Source organism: Mercenaria mercenaria, chromosome 4, assembly GCF_021730395.1.
Source record: "Mercenaria mercenaria strain notata chromosome 4, MADL_Memer_1, whole genome shotgun sequence".
Taxonomy (NCBI): domain Eukaryota; kingdom Metazoa; phylum Mollusca; class Bivalvia; order Venerida; family Veneridae; genus Mercenaria; species Mercenaria mercenaria.
In genome coordinates this window covers 27,089,807-27,101,996 of record NC_069364.1, presented here as the reverse complement: position 1 = coordinate 27,101,996, position 12,190 = coordinate 27,089,807, and the positions used below count along the sequence as shown (strand labels likewise).

Below are 12,190 nucleotides of genomic sequence, written 5' to 3'. Positions count from 1 at the left end.
GAAGTTACCTGCACAAATTTATTGATATGTAACACAGTAATAACAAGTAATTAATCACTCAGACCGAAACAGATTTTAGTTTTGCATGCTTTGTTGGCAAATAAAACACGCTTTTGAGTTTAGATGCGTGGTAATCTAATTACGACGTATCTGAACAGATAAAACGTGTTTTATTTTGCCAACAAAGCATACAAAACTAAAATCTATTTCCCGGGCATTTTACTGAATGAATTATGCAATAGGCCGTCAAACCTACCCTTCTCATTCGTAGATCATTGAAGTGTTCTTAATCTATTTTTATCTTGAAACTTGTAAATCAAGTCTCGTGCGCATTCAGTTTTTCTTAATATTACATTTAATTTCATTGAATGGCGCACGTGCAACGTCCAATGATTTTCTTTCTTCTTTTTTTGTTACAAAATTAATAAAATGGTCATTTCTTTTACGGACATTGACGAACACTTGTTATGTTCCTAAATGTTACGACCAGTGATTTGGCATCTGTATTTCTTCCACGATAATTAGGCGGGAAAAGTGCCTAGATATGGTCGGTTTCTGGTTATCTCGGGGAGGAGCTTGTGCGCTGCGTTAGGGGGTGTTTCACCCACTTGTATCTTTTTGTTTTGTGTCGTATGGATTTATATGCTTATTATTTTTAATATGATACATTAAATAATGTTGTAAATTTTCAACAGTAGTTTTGTTGTTGTTGTTGTTGTTGTTTGTGTGAAACTCATCCCTAGTCGGGATTCGAATTCACTTCGGCCCTTTGCAATATACATGTAACATTATGCGCAGTATTTATCTATGTTTTAAATATACTGTAAGGGGATTGGCCGAATAAATTTGCAGATGAAGTTGTAAAAATACATTAATTTAGGAAAGGCCTAAATTGTCTACCTATCCTGTGATATAGCTGTATTAACCAGTATTATTAGAATGATTTTCACGTTGTTCAATATGTCACTAGGTCGTTGTGGCGCTTTAACTAGAACGCACCTGTCTAATACGCGTTTCGCCTTCGACATTTGTTTTGTGCTATGAGGAATCAGCTTAAGCATCGCCTTAAGCGGAAATCTATTGCATAAGATACCAGTTGAATTCAACGGAGCGGTTTGCACTTCTCTGGAATAAATTGTGCTTTTCCCCGAAAATTTAGAAAGTTTTTTTTTTATCTAAGTAATTATAAATTTTGTGATTACACGATGTGTAGGTGCTTATTTAAACGTGCTAGCCCGTGAAATATGAATAATTTGTGACGCTTTTCAGTAACTCTTGCTTTGGGGATTTTGAGATCTGTTTTAATTGTAAATGTGCTGCTGTGAAGAAATGACCCATTTGCCGCAGTTCAAATTACTGTTAAACGACCATAAAACTAAGAATAATTTGGCCAAAGCGCTGTCTTAAATTACATCGAATTTATTATAAACATGTATTCACATGTATTCACAAATGTTGTCCTTTTTATTTTTAACTTGATGCCATTTCATGACTATCGCGACTGGCCGGAAGTTACTTTATACCCAAACGGAAGACAAAATAAGTAATCTCATGACCGGTATATCACTACCACCGCATTTCAAAGCAGACGAAACAACTGCCGGTCGCGGGCGTTTAAACAAACCATGGCTAGTTTACGCAAAATACTGAGGTGCGAAGCCAGTCAGCTGTTGAGGAAAAACGCTGTAAGGTGAGTAGATCTATATCAGAAATATTTAGTTAATTTGTTTTGTAAAACGAGCATAAATGCATCGGGTCTTTTTAATTAAAATTCGATTTGCACACACTATACATGTTTATAAATAGAATGTAGATTTTGTTCTTGACCTCGTTTACAGTAGATAAACAGTATGTATACTGGTCGGAAAAGCTAACGTGTGTACATTTAACTCTCGGAGCGATTACCTTCCTGCCCTCTCTGCGTGTGTGTATGTGTGGTTGGGGGAGGGGGGTATACGCTGAATCTTAAAGATTGACTCGTGTACGGCAGAAACTAGAAGATCCGTGACGGGTTGAAAAAAAATCTTCATAAAGCTTTTTTTTTTAATATAAAAACTTTAATTTCTCATTAGAATATTGGAATATATTTTCCGGGTTAACATGCAGACATGTACATGGCCAGTGCGGTAAAAAAAAAACCATTTCTTTGGATGTAGCTAGATTTGAAATCATCAAAACCAACTATATATAATATCATATGGATAAAAAAATGCAGACGACGCATATTTTATCAAATACTACATGTAAATTTAACTAGATCGTCTGCTTGTAATTCAGCCGGGTCTGTAGAGATAACATGTTTAGAAATGTCTGCGTTGATAACGACACGCCTGTGATTTCATATATATAATATATAATATTTATATAATGTAACTTAAGGTAGTATATATGAAATATATATGTATTGTAAGTCAGTGATGAACCTAATTTATGTAAGAGCATGGTAAAAATATTTCTATATAGGTAGTGAAGTTCACACAAGTACATCAAGTTTTTTTTAAAACAGTAAGTGTTCAAGGTGAATACATTTAGAGTTCATCGACCTAAAAAACTTTCGGTCTCCTAGACCGAAAGTTTGCGTTATGATCGCCATTCTTATAACAGTACAACTTAATCTTAAGATGTTGTAGAAATTAAGGGAATTAGCTAAACAACTGTGTGGTGTTTAATTATTATTCACATTTAAGGTCTTCGTTATCGGTTTTGCTGAAACAACCTTTTAACCAAACGTTTTGAAGGACACAATGGGTTTTTTTTTCAGTTAGGAATATGACCAAAGTCATGGCAAGCCAAAGTTAAACCCTAATTTATACTGTACCTTAACCAGACACCCGAGATTGTTTTTTACATTTCTGCTAGACATTTCATATGCATGGTCATATATACCATAATTTATCATGACACACAGGGCATCATTAAAATACATTCCTTCAGCAGTTCCGCGGTCACGTAGATCTCGTTGAAACATCTCGTATTGGTTTTTAGGATTTAGAAGCCGAAAATTGATTTGTAACGATGTGCGGAAAATATTGATAACTTTTATCGCCCTTCGTCCGTTCACAAATTCTTGTGAACACGATAGAGACCACATTTTGCAATTGATTTTAATCAAACTTGCACACAGCTTGAATTGGCATAATAACTCGGTTCCTTTCGAAAACTAGCCAGATCGATTCCGTCACGGGTTCCAGAGTTATGGCTCCTTAAAGGGCCAAATTTTGCTATTTTTGGCTTGTGAACACGATAGAGACCACATTTTGCAATTAAATTAAATCAAACTTGCACACTCGCTTCCTATCAAAAATGGCCAGATCCCGTCATGGGTTCCAGAGTTATGGCCCCTTAAAGGGCCAAATATGCTATTTTTGGCTTGTGAACAAGATAGAGACCACATTTTGCAATTGATTTTAATATATTTTGTAAAACTTGCACACAACTTGTATTGACATAATATCTGAGTTCCTTTCGAAAACTGGCCAGATCCAATCAGGGATTCCAGATTTATGGCCCATTAAAGAGCTAAAAATTGCCATTTTGGCTTTTACAGCAACATAGAGACTTTATTTCGGGTTTGATTTATACAAACTTGCAAAATATCTTTAACAACAATAGATCTTGGATTCCATGATGAATCCGGCAGATCCGATCATAGGTTCCGGAGTTACGGCCCCTGATTGACCCCAGAAAGGGCCAAAATTTCTTAATTTTACCTTGTGAACACGTTAGAAGTGACATTTTACATTCGATTTTAACCACACGTACACACAGCTTAACTCACAATAATATCTCGGTTCCTTTCGAAACCAGCTAGATTCCATCATGGGTTCTACAGTAACTGCGCCTGAAAGGGGCAAACTTTTCTATACTGGTCCTTTCAGCTATATAGAGGTTCGATTTATGCTTTGATTTAATACAAACTTGCACAGAATGTTTATCTTGACGATCTCTACGCCAAGTTCGAAACTGGGTCATATGGGGTCAAAAACTAGGTCATCTGGTCAAATCAAAGGAAAAGCTTGTTAACAACCTAGAGGCCACATTTATGACCCTATCTTCATGAAACTTGGTCAGAATGTTCTTGATGATTCCTAGGCCGAGTTCGAAACTAGGTCATGTGGGGTCAAAAACTAGGTCACCCAGTCAAATCAAAGAAAAGCTTGTTAACACTGTAGAGGCCACAGTTGTAGCCCAATCTTTATGAAACTTAGTCAGAGTGTTTATCTTGGTGATTCCTGTGCCAGGTTCAAAACTGAGTCATATGGGTTCCAAAACTAGGTCACGCGGTCAAATGAAAGGAAAGCTTGTTAACATTCTTGAGGCAACATTTAGGACCCTATCTTCATGACACTTTGGGTGAATGTTCATCTTGATGTTTTTTAGGCCAAATTCTGAACTGAGTCATGTGGGGTCAAAAACTTGGTCACCCGCTTAAATCAAAGAAAATGCTTGTTAACACACTAGAAGGCATACCTTTGATCCTGTCTTCATGAAACTTGGTAAGAATGTTTATCTTGATGATCCGAAACAGAGTCATATGGGGTCAAAAACTAGGCCACCACTCAAATCAAAGGAACAGCTTGTTAACACTATAGAGGCCACAATTATGACCGTTTTCATGACACTTTGTCAGAATGTTTATTTTGATAATTCCAAGGCCAACAGGTGATCGATATAGGGTCATCATGACTGTCATGTTGTTTGTTGGTGTTGATTTGTTCTCAAACTCATACGCAGCGTAAGAGTTTAATTTGAGCCGCGCCATGAGAAAACCAACATAGTGCGTTTGCGACCAGCATGGATCCAGACCAGACCAGCCTGGTCAGGATCCATGCTGTTCGCTAACGGTTTCTCTAATTGCAATAGGCTTTGAAAGCGAACAGCATGGATCCTGGCCAGACTGCGCGGATGCTAACGTACTATACGTTGGATTTCTCATGGTGCGGCTCATTTGTCCTATGCTGAACATGCATTTATCCTGCAAGCGGCCTTCATGGCCGAGTGACATCAAATCACTTGCCTAAAAAGACCCTTCTGGACATAATGGGCCTTCTCCTATCATTAAAAGCTGAAAAATTGGCATTATTATGACCGTAAATTAAAACCAATTGACCGTAAATTAAAACAATAGTAGCAATAATTAGGATATATACGTCAGAAACTGCCTTTGACATACACAGTATGAGGAAATCCTCTTACCCGGGGGAGTGAAGTTGAAATATTTCACAAACAACTTATGAAAGAAATCCTGTGAAATTATTTTGTGTGTTTTTTTTTTTCCAGATGTGTTCTTTCTCGGCTACAGGCAGGTCAGTGTATTCTTTAGTATCATCAATTTCAAATATACGAATTGTCAAACTGAACTACATAGAGAGAGCCTCATAGGCGGACTGGTTAAGGTCTCTGACTGAATCATCTGCCGGTATGGGTTCGAAGTTTCGCTTGATTTGTAGAAATCTTATATGAGCTGTGCCATGAGAAAACCAACATAGTGGGTTTGCGACCAGCATGGATCCAGACCAGCCTGCGCATCCGCGCAGTCTGGTCAGGATCCATGCTGTTCGCTTTTAAAGCCTATTGGAATTGGAGAAACTGTTAGCGAACAGCATGGAACCTTACCAGACTGCGCGGATCGCGCACGCTGGTCTGGATCCATGCTGGTCGCAAACCCACTATGTTGGTTTTCTCATGGCACGGCTCAATTATGATGAAACAGTCGAGCAGGCTTATGGAAGGGGAAATCCTGCACCACCAAAAGCTGGAAAAGCCGTGATATGAGCTATATTATGTCCGCGTGAATCTGAATCCAAAAAAAGAAACTGCATTTTTCAAACTTGTTGTTTGCCTTACCAATATAATATACAAGGATGTCAGAGTCTTTTAAAGTTTTATGATGACTTACAGTTGACATAAAAGTCAAGACTCATTCGTCAAGTTTTACGGAATTATTCTTTTCTCCAATACAGGGTACAGCTCGTCTGCCGATACAGAATATGCCATAGAAATGGCCTGCTCCAACATAAGATATGGCGCTGGCGCCACAAAAGAAGTGGGCATGGTAAGTTTCAAGCTTTCTTAAGTCAGTCAAGAATAATGCTTGCCTTAAACTGTATCGTTTTAAGGAAGACTGATCTAGACGTGGACTTATACACTAGGCGCTTTGTTGATCCTTCCAAAAAATCATAGGTCACCCGCTCCAGTTTAAATTTGGTAAGCTGTAGGTGTTTGTAGAATTGTTTGTACAGGATTGAAACATCCTTTTCCTGCGTACCGGAAATTATTTTCCCTTGTTTTGGAAACTCATCTTACACACCCTAAGGTGTAAGATGACTTGCAATGTAATTTATGAATGAATGCGTTAATTCATACGCTACTGTAATCAAATAGTTCGGAAAAAGAGCAATCGTGTTACTTCATTTTCTTCCGTTAGTTGAAGAGTACGGTAAGAAAATATCATTAGTTGATGGTGCAGATGGAAATATCTGGTTCCCGAGTAAATGTTTTGCGGTTACTCGGCAGAGCCTCGTTACCGTCAAAACAGTTACCCCCGAACCATACATTCAAGCAAAGTGACTCACGAGACAAAAACAGCTCAAAGCTTATAAAGTCTTTTTTTCTGTCACCCCATGAAAGAGGAAAGCAGAGTTTTGCGTAAAATTTTCCAAATATACAACTTAATTATGTATATAATAGAAATCGATACAGTTTCAGATAGTATCATCTTTCAACGAAATAGTTTTACCGTCAGTCGCGGGAGTTAATTTCACTTATAGACACATTATTCTTGCTCACGTTGTGTTAAATTTTAATGTAGCAGGCTAAAATCTCTTTCATTCTCGTACATTTACAAATAAATTAAAACTTAACTAGTTATAGTTTTATTGTCATGTGGTTTATTTTAATTGCTTAAATGCCAGTTAAGATTGTCATGACAATAGCTTAATACCTCATTGGGAATATTTTGCACATACAAAACGACTACAAGTTTATATATATTTTATAGATATCATTTCTGAACTAAAGACACGTACCTTTTACGAAAGAGATAACATTATTCTCTGTTTATTTTCATAAGTTTTAAAACGTTTTGAGAAATTTATATATTAGATTCAACAAAGAAATTTTCTAAAGGGTAGCTTAGCTGATTAGGTTGTTTACAGATCAGAGTGTCTAAGTCTTGTCAAATCTTCTGCTCTTCTAAATCTGCTGAATTGCATGCTTTAAAAATTATCATTTTATACATTTTATAAAGTAATATACCAACAGCAGTCTTAGCGTACCGAAAACATCTCCAGTGCTCGTATATTTTGCGATTCTTAGGGTGTCCATTTAGTGCTCCTGTTTCGTAGATGTCCATTTATTAGTGAGAGTAAACACTTATCAAAAAGACTCAACCAGATTTAATACGTTATTTTGTGCTTGGCCGCATTCTACACATCTAAAATATCGCACAGCTGAAAAACATTAAAATTGGTTTCTTTTTCATCATTTGAGCCGCGCCATGAGAAAACCAACATAGTAGCTTTGAGACCAGCATGGATTCAGACCAGCCTGCGCATCCGCGCAGTCTGGTCAGAATCCATGCTGTTCGCTTTCAAAGTCTATAGCAATTAGAGAAACCGTTAGCGAACAGCATGGATCCTGACCAGACTGCGCGGTTGCGCAGGCTGGTCTGGATCCATGCTGGTCGCAAAGCCACTATGTTGGTTTTCCCATGGCACGGCTCATTTTTCATTGAAAATGTTTAAAAGAGGAACGGCTAACTTTTAAATATCGCGTCACAACACTCACGTTAAAGATAAATGACACGTAATTTATGATGACATTCTGCAATTTCCGTGTGATTACGTTTTCTCATATTAAGCAATTCATCAACCTTTGGACTAAAAGTAGCTCAACGCGCATATTACTTTCCGTAAAAACAGGATTCCGGAAAATGCCGAAATGGCATACGGAAAAATACGTAATTTGCCGATTGTCATTACTGGTTCATTACCTTAACCTGAGGTATGCCCCGCTGGATTCCAATCCTTCAAGCTAAATGCACAGACTACTGAGAGTAGAATAAATAGTTTAGACTCACACATTTCCATTCACGTTAGATATATGTCATCTATTCATTTATTAGAACAGCCTTTGTTGGTGTAAGAAAATTGGGTCTAACATTACCGTTGTCATCCCCGCTGTCTCTGCAATATTAATAGAAACCTGGTACAAAAACGTAAAAGATGACCTCAGCAGATGTCCTTGTACATTCCAACTAATCAAATTTATTATGCAAATCAATTTTATAATCTTATCATTATTGCCACTTTTGAACATATTTTTTTATTATTTATTGTTTGCATGAACTAGCACCAGTATTAACTTATTTAATTCATCAATGTTACATTAGGTACATTTTTTCGTTAGTCTTAAATTGATCTATTTCATGATTGTAATTATTGACTCGTAAGAACACGTTTTAAAATTTATTTCGTCGTTAAAGTTATTTAGGAAAAATAACGAAGTACCTAACACGACATGTCCTAATTTAAACAATTATATTTTAAGATACGATCGGTTATAGTATTTACGAAGATTTTACTGACATGAAATATGAAAACGGACACGAAATAGCGATTAAAACTTTAAAGGGCGGGACATTAGTAATATTACGATATAATCGCATCTAGTATTTAGTATGCAGTAACCAATGAATGCATGATTATGTGATCATGATTGTGAGCTGGTTTTATATTTCTTTTTGTAGGCGGGCAGCGACGAAAATGGAGGAAATACGCACATAATTCAAAATATGTAAATTCAATAGAAATATTATCGTAAAACAGGTGTATGAAGCAAAAACTAATAATCACAATCAGCTGTACGAGTATATATATCTTTATCCATATCACGCCAAGCAATACTGTGGGGTATTTGTTAAAATTAACAGATTTCAATAAAATTCTTTATACATGTACTAACATTGGAAATACCACTTTGGTAGGAACAAAGATGTAAAAAGCCACACTCCCTCTAAAGCTCAAAACCAGTTCATCAAATGGTTGTAGGTTGTATTTTGATCCTCTTAATTTACTTGACTACTTCAAAAACATTTTGAATTAAATTGAATTAAATTAAATTTTTATTCACATACTTTTCTTTCTTAGCCTTAAGGTGAAAAGCTATAAAACACACTGTATAGTTGGTTAATGAAACTTATTCGATGCCTGTAAGGTTTTAGGACCCGAAGGCGCCGTTGTCGGATTCTGAACGTTTTAGTGGCACAGGCTAATCTAAAAATAATTTTAAGCACAAATGTTTCTCTTTTTTTTTAATTACACGTATTTAATAGTATCGTTCCGAAGTTTTGCTTTTTGAACAACCACGATCGAAGATATAGAATAAATGTACTTTACAAAAAAATACGTTCACTTTTAAAATGTCATTTTATTACAAATTTAGATATTATTTGATTTCTATAACAAATTGGGGACACGTTCCTGCAACAAGATATCCTACACGATGGTTGCACCAGTATTTTATAACACCAGTAGATAATTTGCATATTGTTATTTCGTAAAAGTATATTTTCTCAAAATTGTCAAAATATTACATCATGCAAAAACGTTTATTTCTATCACATCACTTTGAAATGAAAATTAACTGCGAAATTGCCCAATTACACCATCTATTGTAATTGATGTCAGTTTACATACTACAAAAACATGTCTCGTTTGATCAGTGAATTATAGTCAATATAGATAAATATTGGTTGCAGCTTTTTTCTAGCCTTTGAGCAAGGGAACAGATACCAATAAGTATGTTCAAGACAATTTTGTGTTCTCTCTTAAATGACTACTGTCTAATAGTTCTTAATAATCAAAACTTGTCATAAATTCTCTGTGCAACTGTAGCGCTGTAACCATTTCATTTTTCCAACTGCAAATAAGTTCTGTACCTTTATATTGTCACACACCTCCTTGAATCTGAATTATGCTTGAAGCAATTATCTATTGTTAATTCCATGGGTGATAAATCTAAATTTAGTTTTAAATAATATTATGTTTTTAATGATATAATGCACCCCCTCTAGTTTCAAACGATTAGCACATGGTGTAATGTCCTAAAGGTGTAAATGCCACTCAAATTCGCATAAATTATCATTGTTTATCTTGTAAAGTTGACATTATAAGTAGTCAATGCAACAATTGGCAGTGAAAATATGATCTTATCGTCCCACATCTATTCAATTTAAACAAATACGAAACTGTTCTTGGTTTGTTTAACAGCCTGAATAATGTACTCATGAAACGATTTTCATGATATACTGCCTAATTATACTAGATATAGAATGGGTATTGCAACAGGTTATTACAATGTGCTTCATCTTGCATTTTGTGGTTTGTTTTCCTTTCAGTAATGTTGATAACACACGTTTATGCTTCCGTGTGATTTTTCTTTGTGTAAGTGTGTGATCTTCATGTTGTGAAACACGTGTACATGTCAATCAGAGGACTCGAGCCCGATCCCAACCGGGACATTGAAATGGCTAAAGTACTGCTTATAGTATTTTAAAGTATTTTAGAGAACCAGAATGGCTGTTCATAAGTATAACGGAATAGCATATGTTTGCCACATCTCTCTCTCTCTCTCTCTCTCTCTGATAACATATCTCTGTATCATATTTGAAGTGGTTAAGTTGCGTTTTGCATGTGCGTTAAACTCATTTAAAGTTTATCATCAAAAGGATGCCATATAAGTTATGAATAATTATGTGAATATTTGCCTTCTAGTGTGTAAATCATTTTCAGGACGGGAAGTAATTTCCTTTATACTGTGTTATCATACACTACTGCTGGTGTTGGAGAAACAAGTCTGAATTTTGATTTTGCTTTTGAAATTTCTCCTGAAGTATAAGCATTTTGAAAATTGTCATCTATTTTAATTGGAAAGAGAAAGAAGTACGCTGTACACTGTATATATTTGTATTATCATGACATTTAGTGTGGAAAGATAATACACAAACACAACTGATAAAACCTTAAAATGTAGAGAAAAAGAAACGTTACTTTGTATAATTGGCCACCTGATGTCAAATTAATGTGCAGTATTTTGGCAAAGAATTTTGTTTCATCATTTGCAATTTCTGTTTGATATTGGAGATATGTTTTCTCTTAAAATTAGATAAATCTCTTAGGCTTATGCATAAACATAGCCTTCAGATGTGAAGTGATATAACGATGAATGAGAGATTTATAGTTGTACTCTTATAGTCTAGATATATTGGTAGATACGTAGTGTTAAAGTAGTCGTATATCTTTTGTGAAAGATAAGTTTGTATAGAAGTTACATCAGATGCTGCAAAAATCATTTGTTTGCTTTAGTATTTTATGGCAGGTAACTCAAGATAAGAAAATGTTGTATAATTTTCTAATTTGTCACGTCATAATGTTTATGGAAAATAAGAATTATCAGTGAAAAACCTATACAAATTCTTTGATGCAAAAGATTATGGTTTATTTATTATATGAAGATATATTTTATTGTAAGAGTGTCCATATGTTGCACTGGATATTTCATAACAAAATTGAATTTACTTGAAATCTTTAAAAGGATCTAAAATGACGAGGATGATGTTGCATGCACGATAATAATGAGATTGAAAGAAAAAAATCTTAATTCATGTTAACCCATTGAAACATTTTATACGATATATGAAGATAGCATTTTTCAATCTTCTATTTTTCGAATGGATCTTACGAAGAAATTTTGATACTGTCAAAAATTGTATATTAATAAGAAGGCAGTGAGACAAAAAATAACTAACTTTGCCATTCATATTAAAGAAGCGATCTACTTTTGCTATGAAATATGTGTATACATTATAGATGATGTAAGTTTGGCAGTTGCGCAGTCGCTGTAAAAGAGAAATTACTGAAGAAATATATCTAAAATGTGAATGTAGCTGACATTACTAAATTCAAGAGGTTTGAAAATATCTATAAATGATCATTTAGTACCATTCGACTCAATCAGAGCAAATTAATAGCATAATTTGCTTGGTGAATATTTTCACGAGAGATAATGAACAACAGTCCCTTAGACGAAGTGTGTAATGATCTTAATTAACCTGGAGTCTCCGGACAATTACCTTTTGTATGCATAAATAATTGATATTCATATAAAGCAGTGCTTTTAATAAAATCTG

At 35.1% G+C, this 12,190-nt stretch overlaps 1 long non-coding RNA gene across 1 annotated transcript; it reads left to right on the top strand.

Annotated features, from left to right (window-relative positions):
* Positions 1–1,557: 1,557 nt before the first annotated feature.
* LOC123561227 (uncharacterized) lies at positions 1,558–6,057 on the top strand. Its single transcript, XR_008370532.1, has 3 exons — positions 1,558–1,690; positions 5,281–5,306; positions 5,964–6,057. It is a non-coding gene; the product is annotated as an uncharacterized LOC123561227 (long non-coding RNA).
* Positions 6,058–12,190: the final 6,133 nt, after the last annotated feature.